The sequence below is a fragment of the Parasteatoda tepidariorum genome, chromosome 3, assembly GCF_982258835.1.
Source record: "Parasteatoda tepidariorum strain Cologne lab strain chromosome 3, Ptep-v5.0, whole genome shotgun sequence".
In the NCBI taxonomy this organism is placed as follows: Eukaryota; Metazoa; Arthropoda; class Arachnida; order Araneae; family Theridiidae; genus Parasteatoda; species Parasteatoda tepidariorum.
This window is the reverse complement of record NC_141757.1, coordinates 119535160-119560339: the sequence shown is the minus strand read 5'-3', so window position 1 is coordinate 119560339 and position 25180 is coordinate 119535160. Positions and strand designations below refer to the sequence as shown.

The 25180-nt window shown below is 30.4% G+C and overlaps 1 protein-coding gene and 1 long non-coding RNA gene across 6 annotated transcripts in view; one reads left to right on the top strand and one right to left on the bottom strand.

Moving 5' to 3' along the window:
• The window catches only part of LOC107449226 (homeobox protein extradenticle), a 325818-nt gene that overhangs the window by 129924 nt on the left and 170714 nt on the right, over positions 1 to 25180 (top strand). The gene's annotated exons all lie outside the window — the stretch shown is intronic.
• LOC147814230 (uncharacterized) lies at positions 898 to 4327 on the bottom strand. Its single transcript, XR_015432723.1, has 2 exons — positions 1133 to 4327; positions 898 to 1088 (listed from the first exon to the last, which is right to left on the bottom strand). It is a non-coding gene; the product is annotated as an uncharacterized LOC147814230 (long non-coding RNA).

Below are 25180 nucleotides of genomic sequence, written 5' to 3'. Positions count from 1 at the left end.
CCCCCATCTGCCTGTCTTTTGTGATTGTCATTATCTGCGAGCTTAATAAACCGTTCACTGATCTATTTATCAATAAATGTTTCAAGGAAACTTAATTCCTTATTATCAATGTATAATAACATCGGTTGCCCGCGATTGGTCCGAAATACCGGGCCTCGGATCGATTTTTCTTTTATTATTTACTTCTCTTCGAGTCCGTAATTTTTATTTCTCGCTCAGTAGGGTTTCAGAATTTTGGTCTTTGCAGCAGTCCCTAAATTACTTCCATTGTCTTTTGGTTTGTGCGAGAAGATTGCGGTTTGTTGTATCGGTTTTCAATCCTCTTTTATATCTTGAGAAGAATTTTCTGGAGAAAGTGTTCCCCTTCGGTGCTTTCAGTTTTGTTTGAATGAGTAGTTTTTCTCTTCAATAGCAATTTCCAGAGAGGGTGTTATGTTTTCGGGAGAATCGATTTAATTGAATCTTTTACGAACACGGTCATTGATCTCGTTGTTTATCTTCGTTTCAACTGGTTTGATTTAATTTCATACAGTGGATATCGATAGCTGTTTTCAATATGGAAGTGTCAGGCCTCTTCAATTATGAGTTTATAATTTACCGAACCAACTTCTTTTCTTAAGATTGTTATTACCTCGAATTTAGAAGGCGTGTTTTGTGCAACGTTGTAGAACTTAGTTTTGTATTTTTAAAAGCTAGTTATAGCGCTAACTTATTTTTAATCTTTACACTGTTACTGTTTTTCTAATCTTTTTGCGAGTGTAATTGATGTTACGGCATTTGTGAGATACAATCGATCTTAAAACTGGTGTTTTGTGCTGTTATGTTGTTTTTGGGTTATCATATGTTAAGGTCCTTTGAAGTGACCGTTTACGTTTTATTATACGAATTGATGTATAAGTGGTATTTAAATCCTACCAATGAATGTTTTTTTTTTTTTTGTTAGTTAGTTAGTTAACGCTTTATTATGATAATTGGTAATGGGACATTATTTGTTGTACATGACAGTTTAGTCCCATAACAAGTTTTCAGATTTCAATATTTTTATAATTTTTTAAATTTTTTTTTTATCATTAATGATCGCGATATTACTGTGTTTAATATTCATTTTTATCATTAATGATCGCGATATTACTGTATTCAATATTCTTTTTTATCCATAATGATCACGATATTACTGTATTCAATATTCTTTTTTATCATTAATGATCGCGATATTACTGCATTTAATATGCTTTTTTATTATTAATGATCACGATAGTGTCGTATTTTATTCTCCTATTTTGCTTATTATCGGTGGTCGCTGATTTGTACAAACCGGAATTTGGTGTTGTTACTATGCTTCGGCCAATTTTGCTTCCTGGTTCGTATGGATCTGACTTAGGATAATAGTATTTGAATTTTAATGTTTAAATTAGTCTTTTATTTTTGTAAATAAAAATTAATTAATGTCAATGTATAGTAATTGTTATAAATTATTTTATCTGTGCGAGTTAGTTGCTTACTTTGTTATGGCTGCTTTAAAAAAATCATTGTCTACGTAACAAAAAATAAAATTAAATTAAAAAAAGTAATCTTTTTAAATCCTTTGAAGATATATTCTAAAATTATGATAAGATCCCCCAAACTCACTTGATCGGGTGGTAACGTTTTGAATACATAAGTCGAAAACATTCTAAAAACTCAGAAATGCGTGCATCTATGTGTATAAAGGTTGGTATAGAAAAGGGGGGAAAAAAAAAATTCCGAAATATGTGGAAGCGTTTTTGATGCGTTGGATAACATAGATGAAAAGCGAGGTAGTGGATTTAAAGGTAGATCGAAATATTTTAGTGATACACGCATATACATGTCTCGTGCTTCAGAAAGAAGGTATCAGAACCAAGAAATGGAAAACCGGGAAGAAAAACATGCTATGCACGTACTGAACGAGATGTTTTTAAAAGGATGTTTTGAAGTTGTTCTTCTCCCACCTCCACACCCATCTTGTTCTTTTCTCTACATGTGTGCCTCCCCCCCCCCGCCCCCTCTTTTTTTTTTAGGGGAAGGCTTCGTGTCTTTTTTTTTTTTTTTTTTTTTTTTTAGTTGACCTCCCAACCCTTTATTCCAACTCCAATCCCATTTGAAATGTGAATGCTTCGATCTAGGCTGTTTGTCGTTGAAAATTCATTCATAAAATATCACAATTTTTAAGGGTTTTGGAATGAAACGGTGAATAATGTTAACGCCTTTTATTTTTATACTTTTATGGTTTTTTGAAGCTATTTCGCCGAGTGAAATGAAAAAAAGGCTGGGTTTTAATTATTAAAAATTCGATGCGAAACTTTAATTTTATAATTGTTATGCTACCTTATCGAAAAGAATTATGTTTTTTTTTTTAAAAAAATCGCTTATTTGTCGAAATTTTTGAAAATGATTAAAATCTGAATAATTGTTAATTTCGCATAGTTCCATAAGCGTTCGAAATATCATGAAGTTAATTGATAATAAACACTTCTCATTTTCTAATGACAACTGATTTTTCTTATTTGGATTCCACAATCAGTATAGAGGGCGAAAATAATGAAAAATTGCTATTGAACTCACAACGATTCTAAAAATGGCACATTTTTCCTCTCGTCAGTCAATTGTTATTTGTATTCTTTGTTATTATTTTTTTATTTTATTTCTCTCTGAGTTTTTCATGTGTGCGTATTAAAAAAAAATGTATCTTTTAAATCTGTACGATTAGCATGCTAGTCTATTGTGCTAGTTTTATCGTCGGGTTATCGCCTCTACTTTAATGCATAAAGTAACGATAAAATGTTTTCTCCTTTAAAAAAATTACTTTATCTGTAACTCTTGCTTATTTCTACGGCTAATTTTTTACTGCAAAGAAGAGAAAAAAAGAGCATGATTCAAAATTTAAATAGCACGCATTTTCCCCTTATCTTTTAATTACTTGAACTATTGAATAAATAATCCCAAGAAACTGAAGCGATAAGATATTTACTTGATTAAAAACTTCATTCGCTACAAAAATATACCAATTGGAAATAACGGTCGACATGTTTCAAGTGCTCAAAAATCTACTCCCGTTTGGCCATTAGAATCTTGGACAAAAATACAATTTCGACAAAGCCAAAATTATTTCCGATTTATCAGCTCAATTTGATGTCTTGGAATCTTGTTTTATTCATATGAATGCCGATTCCCTTGTTAATGATATTAGTTCCTCGCCACATCTCCATAGCACTTGGAAATACTCTTTCCCCTGCATTGTCCCTTTCGGTCACTATGGTTTTTCTAGTTTTGTTTCTAACCTTTACTTTTAAATTTTTCGATGCCAACTTTACGTTTTATATATCAAATCACTTTTATTTCTTTTCATTCATGGATGTCAAGTCTTGAAAATAAGCTGCTTTTAAAATTGGTATTTTTAAAAATCATTATATATTTAAAAGTATGCCAGAAATAGAAAATTTCATTTAATTCTTTTTTTAATTTTTTTTTTTTTTATGCTGATAACTCAATTATTCTAATCATAACTTGTCTAAAATCGAAATTCGTGTGCTGCTTGCGTGTTTTGTCAGATGTTGCTTATCATGGTTTAGCTAATGAGTTCATAATAGACTGACAAGTTCTATAATAATAACGTATCGTTACAAAGTGCTATGCATTCACAAACAAAGTTTTCGATTGTTTTACTGCAGTTTTACCTTTTAGATTAAAAAAAATAAAGTTTTGTTCAACGTGTCTTAATGATAAATGTGTTTTTTTTATTTTATCCGTGATATTATTAATATTTAATATGCCGCAATTTGTAATAGTATTGTGAAGTTTGAAATTTATTTACATTATACATATGCATGTTTTGAAAAACTAAGATCATCTGAATTTTTAATAGTTTTTTTTTTTTTTCCGATATTTTTCAACTATATCAACTTTATTTTTCAACTATAAATTGCTGTTAGGTTTTACATATTTGCTAGTGACTTCTTCCTTGCCTACATATTTAGTTTTTGTTGTTCTTTGAATCGTAGAATAACATGGCTTCTTGTAATATATTTGAATTAAATGAATAGAATTGAATTATTAAATGACTGAATTATTAAATACGTTTTGAAAGTAAATATTTGTCAACAAAAATCTACGTAGATTTGCTCTCTCATTTCACCTTAATTTTATTTAATGCCATACTTTTATTTATTTATTTATTTATTTTTTCTACACTTAACATTCGATTTGGGTGCATTTCTTTCTCTCATTTTACCTCTACAAAACAGAATGTAATAGATTGCTAATAAAATTGGGGGGCGGAAGAAAAAAAAAAAAGAAAAACATGAAAAAACAACAGATATTTGAGTGTATTGATATTAGTTCCCTACTGGTTCTTAGTATTAAAACATGTAGATTCTTAATCTTTAAGAATTAATCTGATTGTATTAAGTGATAATTTTGATTTTTTTTCACCATTTGAAAATTCATGATTGAACCTAGTTTTGCCTGAAATCGTATTTTAAATTCTAAATAATTCATGTGTAGATGAAAGACAAACATGAAGGTTTTTTCCTGCGGTAGAGGACGTTTTACTTCGCAAATTCTGTTTCCCATTTACAATTATTTTGAAATTTAAAGTATAGAGAAAGTGAGTTAAGATGAACCCAGAGTAAGCCATAAAGTTTCAATTGATGAAGAAAAAAAAAAGAAAAATTTCTATTTATAAAAATGTCTCATTACACGTAATCCTCCTAAATTATCCACTCATAATTTGTTTTAATTAATATTTTGAAAATTTCAATATTTGAAACTTTGTGTCTTACTCTCGGTGTGCCTGAACTTATTTATTCCATAATTAAAATTTTAAATTACTTATGAAGATGAAAGAGAATTTGTGATGGAAAGTTTCTCCCGTGCTGTAACGTCCCCTTAACCCGAGCTTCAACTTTTTCTCGTCATAAGTTATTTGACCAAATAAAGTATCAATGGCAAAAAAAAATTAAAAAAAAGAAAAAGATTTTCAACAGTTAGTGGGTCTTATTAAACTTATCGTTAGTCTTTTTTTATGGCAATGACTATAGGTTAAAAAACATTCTTACAACTTCTCAGACATTTGCTGAAAATTATGTTCCTTTCCTCTGCTTATGGTTATTTGCTGTAAAGTATGCATATATATATAAATACAATAAAGAGACGCGTTCTAGAGATTTGGAGTTATCAATTTTGAAACAAATGTTTTTGACTGTCATGTGCAAATTCTCGCCAAAAGTGACAACCCCTCATCAAGGAGCGATTGTCGCTTTACCTAAGTTGCGGAAAAATGTTCTCTCGAAAAAGGTTGCTTTCCTCCACTCTCTCTCTCTCCCTGCCGTAAACCGCTTTTTTACGGGGCATAAAGTTTTTATTTGCGAAGCTCCCTCCAAAGAGTGAGGTTAAAAAGACCACTAGCCACCCCCTCGATAATTTTATACTATCTTTTTTTTTTCCCCACCTCTTCTCTGATTTTGTTTCCGGTAACTTTCATGTCTCTACCCGAATCTCCTCTCGAAGATTGGGATTTTATTATTGTTACCTGAACAATTTCATTCGCATTTTATTCCTAGACCATTGTTTGGCTATGATTTCTAACCTTTTTCACTTTTTTAGAGTTTATTTTCTCTCTACGTATTTGTATAATGTAATTGCGATTTTATTTGAAAGTTAGGTACAAAACAAAGTGCGCATGCGTATGTTTATATATATATATATTTTAAATAAAATCCTTTTTTTTTTATTAAACTTTAATAGCAAGTATATGTGTTTTTTTAAATCTATTTTTTATAAAAGAATAATGGACAGCTGAAAAATTCGTAAAAATCGGTCTGGAAAAGTCAGTGAATTTTTATCCTAAAAGCTTGTACCCACTCCGTAGAATTTTTTTTTTTTTTTGTACTTACAGGAGTTTTAACTTAATTTTAATTAACAAAAATCCTTTTTTTAAGTCCGTGTTTATATATAAAAAAGACTATTTATTTTATGCTGAATTATATTTTAGTGTTGTTTTTCTATAACACAGAATATGGAATAATTTAAATCATTGTCATAAATTCGTGTCAGCGTGTTTTGATTTTTGCACTGACAACACCTGCGATTTAATTTTTAGTACTCTGTTCTAATTTATTGCCCGGTGAGGAGCAAAAGATTTTTATGACTCATCTGTTTTAATGGGTGATGTATCTACAACCCTAAATGACACTCATATTTTACTTTTGAGTGTCCCTTGTTGTTATTTATGTATATATAACACGTTTATAAATAATTTATCTGTTTTAGGGTAACTCTTTTTCTTTTCCGTTCAAGGGCGAAAGGGAATTGTGCACTATCGAAGCGTGACTTGTGTTTTAATTTTGATTCTCTCATTTCGTAGAAAGTAAGATAGAGGCGATAAGAAATCACGCTTTTCTCTTAATGAAATTTTACTTCAATTAGCGAACAATATCCCCGACGTTGAATAACCTTTGCTAAGCAAAAAGATTTAATGCCGGAGTCATTTTTTTAGAGACCTTATTGTAAAATGGATTGAGTGTGCGGAATCAAGGAGTGACACTCAGGGTTTTAACTAATTTTAACGAAAGCCAGTTTAGAAATACTTCTATTACAATAGATAAAGCTAAATAGATCTAAGCTAAATAAAATAAAGCTAAATAGTGTAAGCTAAATAAGAAAAAGCTAAATAGAGATATTGGAAATACTCGTTCTGATACTCATATTAGTAGTCAGATTGAAAACACTCCTTCTGATACTCATGTTTAAAATATAAGATAAACTTAAGTATCAGAAGAAGCATTTTTAATTTGGGAAAACTCCTTCTATAATACTCATGCTACAAAAATAGGATGAAGAATATTCCTTCTGATACTCACGCTTACAAAAGTAAGATTAAAAAAGCTCCTTCTGATACTCATTTAACAAACGAAGGGTGAAGAATATTTCTTTCGATACTTGTGTTTACAAAAAGTTAGATACTCTGATACTCATGTTAAAGCTAAATTGGGAATAAACTTTCTAATACTAATGAATCATATTACAAACGTAAGATCAAGAATACTCCTTCTGATACTCATGTTAAAGCTAAATTTGGAATTCTCTTTCTAATACTAATGAATCATATTACAAAAGTAAGATCAAGAATACTCCTTCTGATACTCATGTTAAAGCTAAATTGGGAATAAACTTTCTAATACTAATGAATCATATTACAAAAGTAAGATCAAGAATACTCCTTCTGATACTCATGTTAAAGCTAAATTGGGAATTCTCTTTCTAATACTAATGAATCATATTACAAAAGTAAGATCAAGAATACTCCTTCTGATACTCATGTTAAAGCTAAATTGGGAATTCTCTTTCTAATACTAATGAATCATATTACAAAAGTAAGATCAAGAATACTCCTTCTGATACTCATGTTAAAGCTAAATTGGGAATTCTCTTTCTAATACTAATGAATCATATTACAAAAGTAAGATCAAGAATACTCCTTCTGATACTCATGTTAAAGCTAAATTGGGAATTCTCTTTCTAATACTAATGAATCATATTACAAAAGTAAGATTAAGAATACTCCTTCTGATACTCTTATTACCAAAGTCATACTGGGAATACAAGGATATCTTGTCGAATCGAACTCTTGTTAATTAAAACAAGGTCTGTGATCGAATCCAAAATACTCCATCAAGATTTAGATCAGCCTGTTGAGATTTTAACTGTTTCATTAGACTTTTTAATGAGAACCATCATTGTTTATGTCCATTTGTTATTCTGTCCTCCATAAAAAACTTTAATCGTTCAATAGAGTTGATCTTTTAAATATTCCTGGATATATTTTGAAACTTAGTATTGTATTGCAATTGTTTGGTTGTGTGTACTTTGTTTTACTATTATTATTGTTATTATTATTTTTTTGCCGAATAATGTTATAATAATTGTTAATGTAGTTAGAGAAATAAAGAGGGTTGCGTTATTCTGGAAGCACTGAAAAACTTATAAGGAGAAAAAAAAAAAGTCCTGGCTAGGAATGCTAAAAGATGATTTATGTCAGAAATGAAACACTCTATTCCATTGTGTTTGTTTCGAACATTGTAGTAGTAATTTCCATTGTTTACGTGAATATATTCCACTAAAAAAAAAAAAAATTCTTTGTCCTTTTGAAATATTCGTTACATATAAATGGACGCTCTTAATGTAGGAAGTTTCTTTTTCATTTTATATAAATGTTTTTAAATACATGTGGCAGCTGCGTTATTTGCTTTGATTATTAGTTTAAGAATAATAAACATTTTGCTATTTAATTCTTATTAACATGCTCTTTATTAAACTCTTAATTTTAAAATTAATTTAAAAAAAAGAAAGAAAAAAAATGTTTTTAAGTATTATAATGGATCAATAATCATTGCTTTATCTTTCAGACTCGTCATTTCTCATTGTGTTTTTATATGACTAAAAAATTTAATCTAAGTGATTTGAAATTATAAAATTTGTGTTCATTTCCGAAATTTAATTTCTAGATGAACTGGAGTGACATTTCGTTCGATATATTTTATCTGCTTTGCTGTTAAATACGTAGAAGGAATTTGATTTCTCTTTTATGGATTAAATTTTTGATAATAGGAAAATTGTCATTTCCGTATTCTGTCTGTTGCAAATATTAAAATTTTTATTTTTGTATCTTAGAATTAATTAGTATAACGTATAAGTTTGCTAGCATGATGTAAATACAAATATTCTATTTTTTGCTATATGGAATTTGTATGTTTACTAGGCTGCTGTCAATACAAAAATAGTCACTACGGTGTTATGGGTTTTATTAGTATCGATGTATATTTTTCTAGCCTGTAGAAAATCCAAAGATTGTATTTTCTGCATTAAGGTATTATTCATTTACTAACTAGCCTGCTATAAATGCAAAAATTTTCTATACTTAATGGAATTTATTCTTATAAATTTACTGTTCATACGAAAATAGTCAATTGTGTTTTTGAGATTTTAATTGTAAAAAATACTAAGGGTGTTAAGGATTTTAATGGATTAAGCCTGAGAAAATTGTCATTTATGTATTTTGTCTGTTGAAAATATTAAAAATTTTATTTTTGCGTCATGGATTTAATTGGTATAACCGTATAAGTTTACTAGTCTAGTGTAAATACAAAAATTGTATTTTCTGCTTTGGGGAATTTATTCCTATAAGTTGACTGAGTTGCTGTAAATACCTTAATAGTCAGTACGGTATTTTGGATTTTTGAAGTTTAAATTTTCCAGCCTGCTGAAAATACAAAAATTCTATCTTCTGCATTAAGAAATAAATGTATTCGTTTAAGTTTACTAGCCTGATGTCCGTGCAAAAAAATGTATTCCTTGCTTTTTGGAATTTATTCTTACACGTTTACTAGCCTGTGATGATAGGAAAATTTTCTTTTCTGTATTATGTCATTTATTTATATAACTTTCTTTGAATGTTTTACTATTTTTAAAAATAATGTCAAATGAGTCAAAATTAGGGGGAAAAATCTCGTTTCTAACCTTCCATAAGTGGCCAGAGAATTTCATTGGCCTCTTGCCAGTGTCTGCAAACCTACCTTTGTGGCAAACCAAAAATTTTCATGTATTCTTTTTCTTTTCTGTTTCCCCCCCCCCCCCTTCGTTTTGGCTGCTTTCCAATGGAATCTTCATTGTTTAGCTCTTCTGACGGTATTGCTTGCAGGAAGCCCATAGGTAAAGATCTCTTTTTGTTCGAAAAGTGACATTGTCCCATACCCATCGTCAGGTAGGTGTGAAAACACCGAGAGAGGCACGATGTGTGAAAAAAAACCTTCGATATTTCTTATGGTTGGGAATTTCATATAAACTTGAAACGCAGGGTTATAATTAATAGAAATAATATTTTGAACTACCTCAAAAATGAACCAGACAATTGTTATTCCTGTTTTCACATTTTTGTTACTATTTCAAATTTTTAAAAAATGTTTTTGGTATTCTGATTTGATTTTATAACCGCCATTTAACAGCCGACCCTATTCTGAATTGACGACTACCAAAATTCAACTCCGTATCCTTGCAATTAGAAAGAGAAGGGAAACTCCTGTATCAAGAAGTATTGGGAGAAATTTGCTTTCGTGGCGGACTTTTTTAATGGAACTAATCTGCATTTGCTTTACCTGTAGAGGAACCATGTAAACCTCTCACGGTTAGCCTGGCGGCAAGGGGACTCTAACCCATGATATCCATATACCACTAAGGATATTTTGCGTCTGTATTGTGGTCGGTGCGAGCCGGGTGCGGAATTCGTATCTACCAGCTGTTGCTTGGATTCGAACCCCCTGTCATCGCATTGGGAGGCAAGCGCTCTATCTCCTGAGTCACCACGGCTCTTTGGTATTCTGATTAAGCTATAGGAGGAGTTGAACTTCTTGAAGATAACTTTCGATTAAGGAATGAGTTTATTTAATAATACTTCCACAGATTATTTAACGAAATTTCCACTGAACTGTGTATTTTAAAATTTCCTGTGATCAATGGAAAATTTAATATGACAAAACGTTCTCTTTTGATTAATTGACAAATTTCTCCCTTAATTGATTATTTGCCAAAATTTCTCCTGAACAATCTTCCATTTTGACAAAAAAAAATTTCCGAACATTGGATTATTTGATAAATTTTCCCTTGAGCAGTTGATTATTCAACGAAATTTTTCCTGTATACCACAGAATAGGCTTGTGTAAATGCATTGTTATTCGTTTATTTTATTTATATATTTCCGTTGTTTTGTTGATTTTTTTAAACGAATCCAATTTATTAATATGGATGTTCCCTTAATGTTTCTCTTTAAAATTAATGTTTTCTTTTGATTAATTATTTGACAAAATTTAGCCTAAACGGCGGATAATTTTGAAAAAAGATTTCCTGAGGATTATTTGAAAAAAATTTCCGTTGAACAGTTGATTATGCGACCAAATTTTTCTTAAATACCCCAAAATGTTCTTTAGTAAATGCATTGTTATTCTTTCATCTTATTTATATATTTACGTTTGTTGATTTATTTTTAAGAAATCCAACTTGTTAATAAAAATGATGAATAGAAATAGTAAAAATGACGAGTGTGTACGATTGCCTTTCATACCTAACAATTATTACCTTATTTTGAGCATGTGGTGAAATTTAAATCCGAAAATCACCGCTTTGATCGCTTTCGTCGGTATTGTTGAGAGATTTCTTACAGCAATATTATACCCTCATAAAAAATCAAGACGTACATTTATAAAAAAAGGAATAAAAATCCAGTCACTCCCCCATCCCCCCACATCTATGGCATTGTTAGGTTTTATTCATTGAAAACTAGCCCGGATGTGTAAAATGGGGAAGTATTTTCTCTCCCTTATATTTTTATATTTGTATATTACTATTATTATTTCCTACTCCTTTATTATTACGATGCTATTGTGACCTTGGCTGGGTGCGCTTATAAAGTTAAACGCTACTAGAGAGAGAGAGAGGAAAAAAATTTTTTTTGAAGAAATTGGTTTTTAAAAAAAAATCTGATTTAGGCTTAACCGGTAGGGACTGTTTACTTATTGAAGTTTTGAATGAAAGTCGAAAATGTAATATTGCCTCAGGTATTTTTCATAGAAAAGTTACTTCATTATTGTATTATTCATTATTGTTCTTCATCTCTAACAAAGCAGTGCAAAGAAAAAAAAATAATTCTAAATCCATTCTCTATTCCTTACAAAAGTTGTAGCATGTGTATTGCAAGATCATTCAGTTCTGTAGCAAAATCTTCGAAGTTGACCGTGATGCATCTGAATTATAGAACTTTTATGTTAACCCAATAAAAATTAGTTTCTTAATTATATTTTTTTAATCTTTTCAGAAGCTACTCATCTAAATGTTAATCCTTTATTATCTTGGCTAGAATTTTTGATTCCCCCCCCCCCACCCTAATAAAGCAGCTTCTAAGAACCATCAAAAATGACCTTAGAATAAAAAATAATAAACTTAAAAATTTTCAAAATCATGGTTTATATAATTTTTTTAAAAAATTAGAAGAAGAATGGGAATTGTAAATTCCGTAGTAATAATTTTACCTTGGGGCCCCAGTTGAGCTCAAAATGGGTTCAATATGAACATGCACCCATATTAGGATGTCTAGGTTTTTTAATGTTGGTTCTGCTAATAACGGCCTTTATAGAGCCAGTATGGGGGTCTATATTTGCTGAATGATAAATATAAAATGTTGGGTAAATCTAAACATTTTATACAAAGTGGCTGTGAAATATCGGGTGAATCAGACAGCTCAATATAGAGAGCCAATATCGGAAAAATAACGGCCCTTTGAACCCTTATTGAGCCAAGATTCGTGAATATTGGACCAGTGAGGGGGCCCCAAGTTATTTTGCTGCTGGGGTTGTATTGAAAAATTACGTGGAAAATAGGTTGTAATTAAAATTAGTATCTAATTTATGAAGGAAATAAAAAATATATATATATAATAAATACCTGATCAAAAAATAACTAAATATTTATTAATATTTAGTTGCAATCTACAAAAACATCAGATATGCATTGTATTATCATATGTTTTTGATATTCTTAAAATTGTCAGATTGTCTATTGTCTTCAATTTTAAGAAAATTGAAGAAAGTAGACACATTTTAATTAAAAAAGTATTTTTTAAAAAAGATTCTGGAATAATACTCTATAAAAAGAGGGGGGACCAAATACATAAAAATCATCAATCACATCAACTTCTTAGCCCTATTTATTATTGCCTAAAATTGTATCTCATAACTAAGTATTGGAAGTTAGTTAAAAATAAGAAGCAAAGCCATATTCTTTGCGCAGCCATTTATCTGCTAGTGCCATGCAGTTTAGTATTATGGGAAGCAAGTTTTCTTAAATATTGTTATTGAAATATATTATAAAATTTTTATCTAAATGTTTGTATTCATTTAAAAAGATAAATAAACAAGATAAGAAAGAAATATTTTTGGGCGACAACTTTTCCATTTGCAATCCTCGTGGCCTTGCATAGCAGCGTGCTGTTCTGTTTGTTCATCAAGTATTATACTCTAAGATTTTGGTGTTAATCTTATAAATTTAGAATTCTTCAAGACTTTTCTTTGCTTATTCAAAAACTTTTGTTTAAATGTCTTATCTTATCATTGTATTGTTTCTCCATTAAAAATATATAAACAACTAAAAAAATTATTAATTATTTAGGCAAAACTTTACCGCTTGCAATCCTAGGCCATATTATCTTCCGAGCTGCTCCTCATACACTTAAGGAATTTGATGCTAAACTATTGAAAATACTTTTCCTTTAATCTCTGCTTTATTGAAGTAAAAGCGTAGCCAAACATTCGTATCTTAAAATTGTCAGCTATCAGACACTGTGGCTCCGTTGAAATAAATAAATAATAAAATGAGCCCATTTTCTTTGTGCAACATATTTTCTACCTGCAATCCTTGTGTCTCTTGAATCTTTAAAGATGTTCATCTTGCGTCACATTACACTTACAGATTTTTACGTTAAAAATAAATCTAATAAAAATAGTTTTCCTTTAATATCTGCTTTATTGAAATAAAAGCGTAGCCAAACATTCGTATCTTAAAATTGTCAACAACCATTCGTTGCTATCAGGCACTGTGGCTCCGTTGAAATAAATAGTAAAATTAGCCAATTTTCTTTGTTCCACATGTTTTCCGCCTGCAATCCTCCCCGTCTGTAGAATCTTAAGAACAGTTCATCATTTCCTCCCGCATGACGTGTTTCGGTAGCTAACCTTTTTTTTTCTTCAAAAACTGATTACCATAAAAAACGAATATATAACCGAGATTTGAAAAGGTGCAATTTCAGCGAACACAATGATCATCAACTGTCAGCGGGAACTAATAGGGTAAATTTTTGAATACCTATAATTAAGCCACCACTTGGAAGACAGATATCTGCAGCTCATTCTTCAAAATGGGATAATTCAATAAAAGTAACTCTCACATTGTATTAATTAATCAAAACCAACCGCCGTCAATTGCGTGTGCCAAAAGGAGGAAAAAACAACAAGTCGAAGTGTGCTAAATGCTTGCCACAAGAAAAGGTTCTTTTCTTGTCTTGTCCACGACCTCCATTTGACTACCTGGTTTACGCCCGTTTAGGGGACAACCCCTCCCTGCTTTATAATGTTTATATTGGCTTTTATTTTTAATCTTTGTTTTTTGTTATACTAAAACTGGTTTTTTTTATCCTTTAAGTTGACCTTATGGATAGATCATTAACTTTATTTGGTTATGTAAATTAAAATTATACGTTACTCTTTTTTAATGATTAAATTTAGAAAGAGGATTTTAATTATTAAGTTTTTTCACACCTCGTTCGATTTTTTTCTCTTTTATTCGTCCTGTAATGATGTTAAAAATCATACAGAAATTAAAAATACAACTATGTATGTAAATTTATATTTGAAAAATGACCGTATGTTTTCTCATTTAATCCAAGCAGAAGAAGCTTTGTCGAACACTTATTATTATTATTTTTTTTGCTAATAAACTTTTCATTGTTTTACTTTATTATTCTATTTATTATCATAAAATCGCCTTGAAGTATATTATGTAGATAAAAATTGGAAAAGTTTTTATTTTGTTTATTCATTTTGTCGAGATAAGGTCATTTTTAGCCTATAAGATTCTCATCTATGTTGCAATTATTTTTTCAACATATTTTTCCCCTCTTAACCTAGATTTTTTTTTTCTGGTAATGCTTGCTATAAGTATTTTTTGATACTTACGGATCTTTGTTACAATTTTTATTTTTAAATTTAAAATCATATCAAAAGGAGAAATGTGACTTCTTAAAATCTACAGAGTGTTGAAAGATGGTACAACCTTGTTTCAAGACAACTTATTTTCTTTTTTTCTTCCTATTCCACCCAGTAAAAGCTTCCGCCGAGATTTAGTTAATTTTTCGCCTATAAATTTCTTTTGTTTTCACAAGTCGGTAAGTTTTTCGCAACGAACCAACAAAAACACCATAAAAATCTCACTTCTTTATGCGAAGGTACCCTCTCCAAGTAGATACATACTTTCTTGCACACAAAGTATTGTGTCAACAGTCTTCCCCTCCTCTTCCTTCAGATGGATGCTGAGGGATCAGGATGAGCCAATGTAAACATAGTTAAGGAAAGGGTCTTTGCTCCAGTGATGCGGATGCTTGGAGGGTCGTTATTTAAGAACGTCCTGGAGGAATGTTTTCTGCCACATTCGGAGATGATTAATTCGTTTTCAAAAGTGTCGCCAGAATGTGAGGGTGTCATTTTGCGCATTTGAGGATGTTTTGATTTGTAAAAATGTTTTTTTTCCCCCTGTCCCCGTCCATTGCTCGCTGGAATAAAAAAAGATTCTGTAAAAAATTTCAATGAACAGTTAATTTCTGGATAACTATGACTTGCTCTTTTGAAATATGCTAATGTGTTGAGTTGTCGAGTTTATTTAAAAAAGCGTTATGAAATTTAGGATTCGCGCACTTACAGTTTTTTTTTAGCTGTTTATGTTTTTATTTAATATTTTAAAATGCTGGTTTAATTTTATTTGTATCACCCTATGTTAAATGTTTTTTTTTTTTTTTAAAAAATTAGCGGGTAAAAATTGGGTCGGAGTATCATTAAGATTGTGTAAAGTACTTTTAAAGTAACCAGCGTACCCATTGAATCATTTCTATGTGATATTTGAATCCGAAACTTATTTTCTGCCGTGAACTTGTTATGTTCAATGCTATCTACATGGTGCACAGATTTGTCAAGAAAGTTAAAGACAGTGAAAGTTTTGATATTAATTTAGTACGGCTGGTGAATGATTTAAAAATAAAATAAAACATACTTCATTCTAGCAATATTTACTTTTAAAAATTTACTTTTGAAACGTAAAAGTAAAATAATTGTCTTTATTGTTTAATTTATTACAGTTTTATTAAGTTGTTTTATAATCAGATAGAGTACTAGATTTGGTAATGGACAAGCGGTTTAGAGTGAACTTGGTCGCAGTTTTCGACCTCACGTAAAAAGTTAAACTCAAAAAAATAAAAATTTGATTTAAAAATGAAAGCTTGTTGTTTGAATAAAGTAATGTCACATTTTCTGATGAACCAGGAAATTAAAATAACCTGATCCCAGTTGAGGAAAAGCAGTGGCTTTTGATTGAATGACTGCCGCCTTGACCTTCCAGCAACTTTTCATCCATATGGTCATGCCGAACATCTTGTTTTAATTTTCAGTCTTTTTTATTTTTGAATTTAAATTTTTTTTTTCTTAACTGTTAAATTACGTCTACATTCTCCTTTATTTCCTTGTTTATTATCTTGGTTTTGTTATTCTGTAGCAGTTGCGTTCTAATTAATGCTTTCATAATATGCGTTTCAGAATTATTATTATTATTTTTTTTATATAGCCAATTAAAGTTTATTTTTCATTTAATGAAATATGTGTTTACCAATTCATCTGAATTTATGACCTTAATTTTTGTATTGATCTATTGAATAATAATTCACTCAACTTTTCATAATATATGATATAACGTGAAAATTTTAAATATATATTTATATTTTTTTAAACTATAGCTTGATTAGAATGTCTCTCGCTTGTTAAAATAAGAAATCCACCGAACAAAGAATTATTTTAATCAAGGGCAGCTTCTGCAGTACCAAACTATGCATTTTTATTTATATGCAGTTTTTATTTTGGAATACCTGTTTCAAAAGAAATATTTATTTCTGCAAGAATACTACGTAAGAAAGGAGGGGTGATACATAAAAAGATACACACACTCACCATGTTTCTGGTGCATGCTATAAATGTGCCATCTGTGCGACTTTGGCACAGCATCTCAGTGGTAAATGCTTCTATTACTGTCCTTCACAGAAGCAATGATATGTACTTGAAGTGTTGTTGGCATTGTGGGTACGTAAACTTTGTCTTTCATGAGTTATGTCACTGCAGGAACACGTCACTACTGTTGTGTGTGAAGTACATTGAGAGAAACATGCCAATTGAACATTTGGGTGGTACTGATTTTCGTAGCCAATGTGTCCCTAGTGATTTAGGTTGTACACATTAAACCTTTGTTGTATGAATGAAGCGAAACAACACGAATGAAGCCTAGTTTGATAGAACTGGTACTACAGCCAAATAAGGCTATGGTATATTTTGTGCTACTTAAGAGTAAAGCAAAACAATGTCAATAAAGCACAGTATGATAGAAAGACACAAACCCGCATCGAATTTCTGGTACATATTACATATCCAAATGAGGCTGGGATATATTTTGTACATATGAATAAAGCAAATGTCAATAAAGCACAGTTTCACAGAAAAATACATACACTCCCCAAGTTTCTGGTGCATAACATACATTCAAATAAGACTAAACTATATTTTGTGCTATCTATAGATAAAGCATATAAAAGAATGCATAAGCACAGATAAGGATGCGGATATGGACAAACTATACTCTCGGTTCTATGAGCAAGAACCTTCCTGGGTGTCTAAACATTTTGTTTAATGAAGAATGTTCTTGTTTAAAGAACTATAGTATACCTGCATCTTTATTTGTACTTCATTCATGTGTAGCACGAAGTATACCCCGTCCTCTTTTGGATTTATAGTATGTACAGGAAACTTGGTGAGTGTATGTATCTTTTTATGTATTTTCTCATCTTTTGTATTTAGTTAGTATACTTGTAAGCAACCCATCCTTTGAAATTGGATGAATCATTTAAGATAATCTTGTATTTCACAATTACAGGTCGTTTTAATTTTCTTTTTAATGTGAATTTAGGATTTTTTTCTTCATGTTTATGTTACACAATTATTTGCTTTACTCTATTCATTGTAAACAAAATAATAATCGATATTTTTCTGTACGTTTACATTAGTTGTTGAAAGTCTTTAAAACACAGCACTTGAAAGTCTCTTTACTTGTTGAGAGTTTTTCCTAATGAAATAATACCCTCGCAAGCTGCAAAATACATCTATACACTTAAAAATTTTTTTTTTTTTACTGGAAGACAAACTAGTTCTTCCAATCGATGCCGTTTGTTTGATGTAGAATCTTATCATGTCCTCTCCCCACCCGTCTTGCCACTTTCTTCTCCAACCGCGAGGACTGGAACAAAATAATAATAAAGAAACGCGAAAGTGGAATTTCTTTCTTCGTCTATGCTTTTACCTGAGTTTGATTTTGACGATAAGTGGCAAAGACAAACGGCAATATGCAAAGTACTTCGTCAAGTCCTCTTGTTTCGGGGCGAGAATTGGGGGTTGTGTTCTTTTCTTCTGCAGACGTCAACCTTCGTAATGGCTCACCCGTCAAAATCCTAATAAAACAATGCAAAATAAGAACAAAAATTTGAATTCCTTTTGTGCTTCTTGCAGTACCCATTCCGATTGCACTTGTTTTTCTGCACTTCTTTTTTTTCTTCCAACCCACACTGTCTCTGTTTCTTAAATACCTCGACCGAAGGCTTTTTTGGTGTATTTTATTTCATATACGTCTGTCTGTGAGTTGATTTAAATGTTTGAACTTCTCGTTTTGCCCGCTTGTTGGCCTGTCAACTTCCCTCACTGTAAACTGGAATGGACAAAAATAAAAAGTTTGGCTTGGTCTTCGCGGTTCCCGTTCCTCTCCATCCATCTTTCCCTATTTTCGCCCCTCTCACGCTTCTGATTGGCACGAAGGGTTTTTGTCACTTTAGTTTTCTTTCTTTTTATTTATCTCGTATAAAAAGAAGCGGTTTTTTTTTCCGTTCAAAATTTCTGATCTTGCTTCCCACCAATCAAATTAGGTTACCTTTTTTTTCCAACCTCGCATTTGTTTCTCGTTTCTTTCTTTCTTTATTTTTTTAAAATATTTTTTTGAAAAAAATTTGCTTACTAAAATATTTTCCTGTTAGATTAAATTTTTTTTTCCTCTAAAAATTCTAAGATATTTACAATATGATATGGAAAATGAAAAACAAATTAACAACATGAAGTCTATTTCAACTACTTTATATTATCCTATCGTATGAGGATTATTTATATCAAAGAGAATTTTTTATTAAAATCTCTTAATATATTACTTAATTTTCATAATTCACAAAAATTAAATTAGCAGTTTATATATATATATATATATATATATATATATATATATATATATATATATATATATATATATATATATATATATATATATATATATATATATATATATATATATATAACTGCAAAATAAATTTTTGTGAATTATGAAAATTATTATTTACATTATTTATTTACAGGGTGTTTCGTGAACGCCGCCTTTAATACGTATTATTTGAATTTTTATCAAAAACGAAAGAAAAAAAAAGTGCGCACTCAGTGATTGGAAATTAATATTTAAACGAGGAAAATTAAAAACGTTATTGAAATAAGACGGAAAACTATTGAGAAAGACAGCATGAAAAACATCAAACTTTGTTGCCAAGGAAACAGAAGGATGATTATTATAAACCTCTTTAAATTTTAAGGATTGTAAGGATTTTAAAAATGCAACTTAAAGGTGGTGATTTTCTAACACCCCATAAATTATTCATTATGTTGAAATATCTAAAGTTTTCATTGTGAAAAGAATGGGCAATTGTTCAAAACTATTTCTTTAACCCTTTTCACTTACACATTACCAATCGCCATTCCAAATTTAATATTTTCTGCTCTTCTTGTTTAAGAATAAAGAAAAAAAAATATTTCACTCTGACTTTGCCTTCGCTTTCTATTTCTGGGGATAGTCGAAGTCGACTGCATTATTACATATTTTTTGTTTCTTATTTATTGGGGGGAGGGGGGCTGATCGTCGTGATAGAACGATAACTTACTTGACAGTCTTAAGAAGATATAAAGAACTTCCCAATCGTATAGCACCTTGGCTGACACCTTCTGACCTGCTGGTGCAGGTTGCTGCCTGTAATTGAACCTTTCGTCACCCCTTGCCCCCCCCCACACCCTCTTGCGACCTGCCACCTATTGTAACTGACATCTTTTAATAAGTATAACGCATCAGATGGTCTTTTGAGAGGGTGGGATTCAACCCCCCCCCCCTCTTTGAGATGTTTTTTAGGGTTGGTAGAGACAAAGAAGCAGTTGAGCGTTGTATTGGATTTGAGGTGTATCAATTTTAATATTCTTTAAATCTGCGATTCTTTATATTGGCTCGCGAGATTAATATAAGATTTAAAAAAGAGTTTATCATGATTTCCGAATAAAATTTTTAAAATAATTTCAGTATTTTAAAAATTTCATTTAAAATCGTCTTAAATGTTCTATATTCGTTTTGCCCCCTTCCATTTTTTAAAATTTTTAATTGCATTGCATTCCAGTGCTCAACTTGCGACCATTGGAGGGTCAATGTGCGGCGTTCTGCTTCCTAAATTTATTTTAATTATTTTTTTTAAAGCAACGAAAATAACTTAATGTGTTGCATATTTAAAAGGAAATTGCAGCTCTCTTCATTAATGAATGTTTCGCTTTCCCCTCCCCAAGTCAGGATCTGCATGAAAATTTCGATTCGTAGCTGATGGACCCTGTAATTGTTGTTTGCTTGTATCTACTGCAAAACTCTGATCAAGTAAAAATTACTTAAAGAGTAATAAATTGAACCCTGTAATTTTTGTTTTCTTACAATAGTACAATACTTGCAGTGAAACTCGTCATATGGGAAAGTGATCTAGAGAGGATAAAAACAAAACCTTGTAATCTTTGTTTTCTTAGAATCCTGTTATCTTGATTTAGAAAGGAACAAAAAAAGAGAACAAAACACTGTTATAGTTACGTTCTTACAACAGCATAATTTTTGATTTAGAGAGAATAATCGTTAAGGGTTTTAAAATCAATTTATTTTTTATCAGTATCAATAAAAAATCAAAAGCAGTTTTTCATTTTTAGAGTTTATAATTTAGTAGTTGAGATTTTTTTAAATCTTTATTTTATTCAAATCAGTAACTAATATTTTTCACTTAAAATAAACAACATTTTGTTTGAAAAATAAACAGTATTTAGAAAAACTAAGGCTTATGATGACTTAAAATTTTATCTGTGTTCTATTTCTTTTTGACAAATAAAATGATTTTTGTTATTTCATACTCATTTCAATTTGTTTTCATTCATTCATTTTAAATATGTAGGAATAGTTAAGCGTAATTGAGTGCTTAAAAAGTTCTAGAACTTAACTACTTGAATTCATATTTAACATTTTCAATGGAAATTCCTTTTTTTTGTTATCCCTATTGAAATATTATATCCATTTTTTCTTTGAGTTCTTTTAACTTTGCTAATTTTTGTCCTAAATTATTGCAATAAGAAAAATTTTATAAAGTGATTGATCATAGTCTCCTATCGTTAAATGTTCATTACATGTCAATCGATTTAACATTTATTGAAAATCGATTTTCGTACCTTCATTGAAATCGTTTATTTAGTTCTTTTGGCTTATGATGTTTTTAACGTACTGGAAAATCCTTCCAATGATTAATCATCCATTCTTTAATCGATCATCTCAGTTATAACTTCATTCTCTAACTGTATTTTTCATGAATTTGACCATCAAGCGTGAAATAGTGACTTTTTTCAATTAATACACCCCCCTCCATATCGATAAAGATTAGCTATTTTTTTTGCATTTAATCTGATTGTTAAAATAATTTATTGTGGGTTAATGTTTCAGGATTTTTTTTCACTTAATTTTTTTTAATAAATAATTTAAATCCCATTATTTTGTTTTGTTAATGTTTTAAATTCTTATTAATCCTCTTATTGGAGATTTATCGTCAATCGATTTAGCGTTTTTTAAAAGTTTTTAAATCTCACGTTACCATATCATTGCTCTATATTTTGGTAAAAGATTATCTATTTCCATGGTATTTAACGGGATATGTAAATAAATAAAATTCAATAAAAAAACATATCTTCACCTGTTAATATTTCTGAATATATTTATTTTCTTGTTACATGAGATCCTTCCCCTTTTCTTTGTTTACTTCAAAAATATTTAGTTAATTTTTTTTATTATTACACCCAAAAGGAATAAATATTGGAATTTTTGAAAAATCGCTATTGAAAGGATTTTTTTTTGCTTCAAAATTCTTGAGACTGTTTATTTTAATTAACGTAGCATTCGGATGAAATTAGTTTTTTTAATTTTTTATTTATCAGTTATATGTCTTTTTTTTATTATTTAAAATTTTTTTTCTTACTAAAAGTCAATAAAATGTTAAATAATTGTATCTGATGAATGCATATGGTGTCTATAATGTTTGAAATTCAATACATTTCGTGTGTGACTGTAAAACTATTTTTTCTTTTTTGTTCAAATACGAAACTAAACGTTGTGTTTTTAAGAAAGGAAGCGTTTACCGCTGTTACTAGTCATATTATTTCAATTTTATAAAACGGTATCGTGTCAGTTGTTGGTCGAAATGCAATATTGACCACTTGATGGTAACTAGTGAAATCTTATTTGTGAAACCTTAAACATTCTGTTGCGCTGAATGTATATTTGTGTATATTATTTTAGAATATATTACTGATTAAATCGCTACATCTTTCGTATGATGTTAAATTTAACCATATTGCAATGGACGTTAATGTACTCCACACAGCTAATAATTTCACATATGATACAATACTTCAACCTGAAGTGAAACTTTGCCACTGCAAGCTTGCGCAATTCAGTGTACTGATGGATTACTTTAAAGCCTATTTTTTCGAAAATCTTAAAAGGTGAAGCTGTTGAGAAAGATTATATTTAAAACAATGAAAGAGATATAGAAAATTTAGTGTAATTTCAATTCGGATTTAAGTACTTGTTTATATTTTATGCCCACTTTATATTGGTAGGAGTCTATTGGACATAAATTTCGGTCCGTTATCGGATCTTTCACAGATTATTGCATCAGACACATGAGAATAGCAGATCCTAAACAATATTTTTTCGATTTTGGTAAAGATATAGGAAAAAAGAAAGAAGTGATTTCAATATTCTTTCTTTGTAAACTCGATGGCGTCACCGTTAATTCGTAATTTTAAAACTACACTGAGATCCTACAATTTAGATCAAGAAAATTTAGTCGCTAGTCAGTAACTAAAAGGTATTATTATTCCGTTCACATTTTCACGGGTCTTTGTCTCTGTTAGATTTTTGTTAAAAATTTTTTTTTAAGAGAATGTAAATGAAAAATTACATTACAAAGTTTTAGATTGAAAAAAAAAATTAAGATGTGAGTAGAGTTTTGTGAAGAGCATTGTAAAGAGTAATTTTTATCTTAGGATAATTATTCTTTATTTTGAAATGTCACTCCTAAGGGATTGCATATATATATATATATATATATATATATATATATATTATAAACCCCTAGTTAGTAAAATCAGTTTACAATCCTAGGTTGGAGTTATAGCGTGTGATTTAATTCTTCTTCTAATTGTTTAAGGAAAAAGAACGTGAGAAAGTAAGAAATCTGTCGAACAAAAATTTTATTTGCTGAGCGTATCGTTCCGCAGTGTTTATTTCCGAACATCCGAGCATTAAAATGATGAATTTGTACTTGGCCAACAACATCGCCTTGACGAGACATTTTAATTGTGTTTCGTCCTTCATTCACTTGCGACGCCTTTTCGTGCGTTCATGCATTTCTATTCCTACTACTGTCTTGTCTGAATCCCACCTCTGTCGCCCATCTGTCAAGAAACAACGACGACAAGAAGGAAAAAAAGAAAAGAAATTATTTTCCCGAAATTGTTCCCTCTTGCATTTTCCGCCGGCTGATCGTCCCCGCGTTTTGCAAAGAGAAAAGTTGCTCAATTCTTAACGGAAGCGAATCAAACACTTAAAACCGACATATAATAGGTTCAGTGAGGCCGTGATGAGTTATGGCAGAAGGTCGCCAAGGAAAAATTGTCGCCCAGGAAAATTTTGTAGGATTTCTTAAGAAATCATTTGTCTTTGGCGACGAAAGGAACACAACTTGTGCTTGTACTACTTTTCTGTAGTAAAGACTGAAAAGTTTTAGTCTTTTGAATCTCAGGAAGTGTGCCTTAGCGAGCAGACCCAAAAGAAAAGAAAATTTGCTTGCTTGGTATCTGTTTGTCCCTGCAGGGGGCGTCGATGTCTTGGAAGTCCCTAAATGGTGGAATTTCTTTGTTGTCGCCGGTGCTTGTTATTTGCTAGGAGAATTTTCCGACTGACAATGGAGCTTTTGGTTTACACTGTCAGCGCAATTATTGTTCCAAGCCTTTGTTTTGCTGTGTAATTAAAGCAGATGCCTTTTGGTTATTGTTATTTTTGATGTTTTTCCCCCCTTCGAACTTCTCCGGGAAAAGCGCCTCGTAGCCGGGATTCTTTAAAAAGAATATTTTTCCTCTTTTGTGAAACAGAGCAGTGGGTAAAGATAATCATCTTATTGGTGCTGTAACTTCTTACAAAAGCAACTAATGATGAAAAGTGCTTCTTCATCTCTGTCATTCCTCTAAATACTAAACATCAGATTGGCCTAAATTCGTTCTGAAAGGTAATAACTCCACAAAATACACCCTCCAAATTCTATAAAAAAAAAAATCTGAATTTAAAAGAAATAATAAATAAAAAAGTGGAAGAAAAAAAACGAACGAATAACTCAAAAAGTTTAACATAATATAGCACTTTCGCGTTGCATATTTGTTCGTATATTCTGTACACAGTTGAGATTATTTTGTGGTAACTGCGTTGCGCAGAACATACGTGCCGAATGGCCACGTGAAAGTGCTAAACTTCCATTGAATTCAATTAGATAATATGATTGTAATGCAGAACCCACACCGGAAGAAACTTCCCAATTTACCGGCGACTGCTTTAGAATGTATGAAACTATCGAGAATCTTATTCCAAAACCATTTTTTCTTTTGAAAATGCCAGTTCTTATGACTTGGTTGAATAAATTTATGCTCGTTACTTACCCCCGATTTAAACCGAATATTCGAGATCAACACTTTACTTAGTATTTTTTTTTTTGCACTAAGGTCTTTAAGTAGGTGTGTACTATATACCTTGCCACAAACATATAGCCACTTCTATTTATAAAATGGAAAAATGTAGGGGTTTATATAGAAGACTTAAGTGACCTTAAATTTGAGAAAAA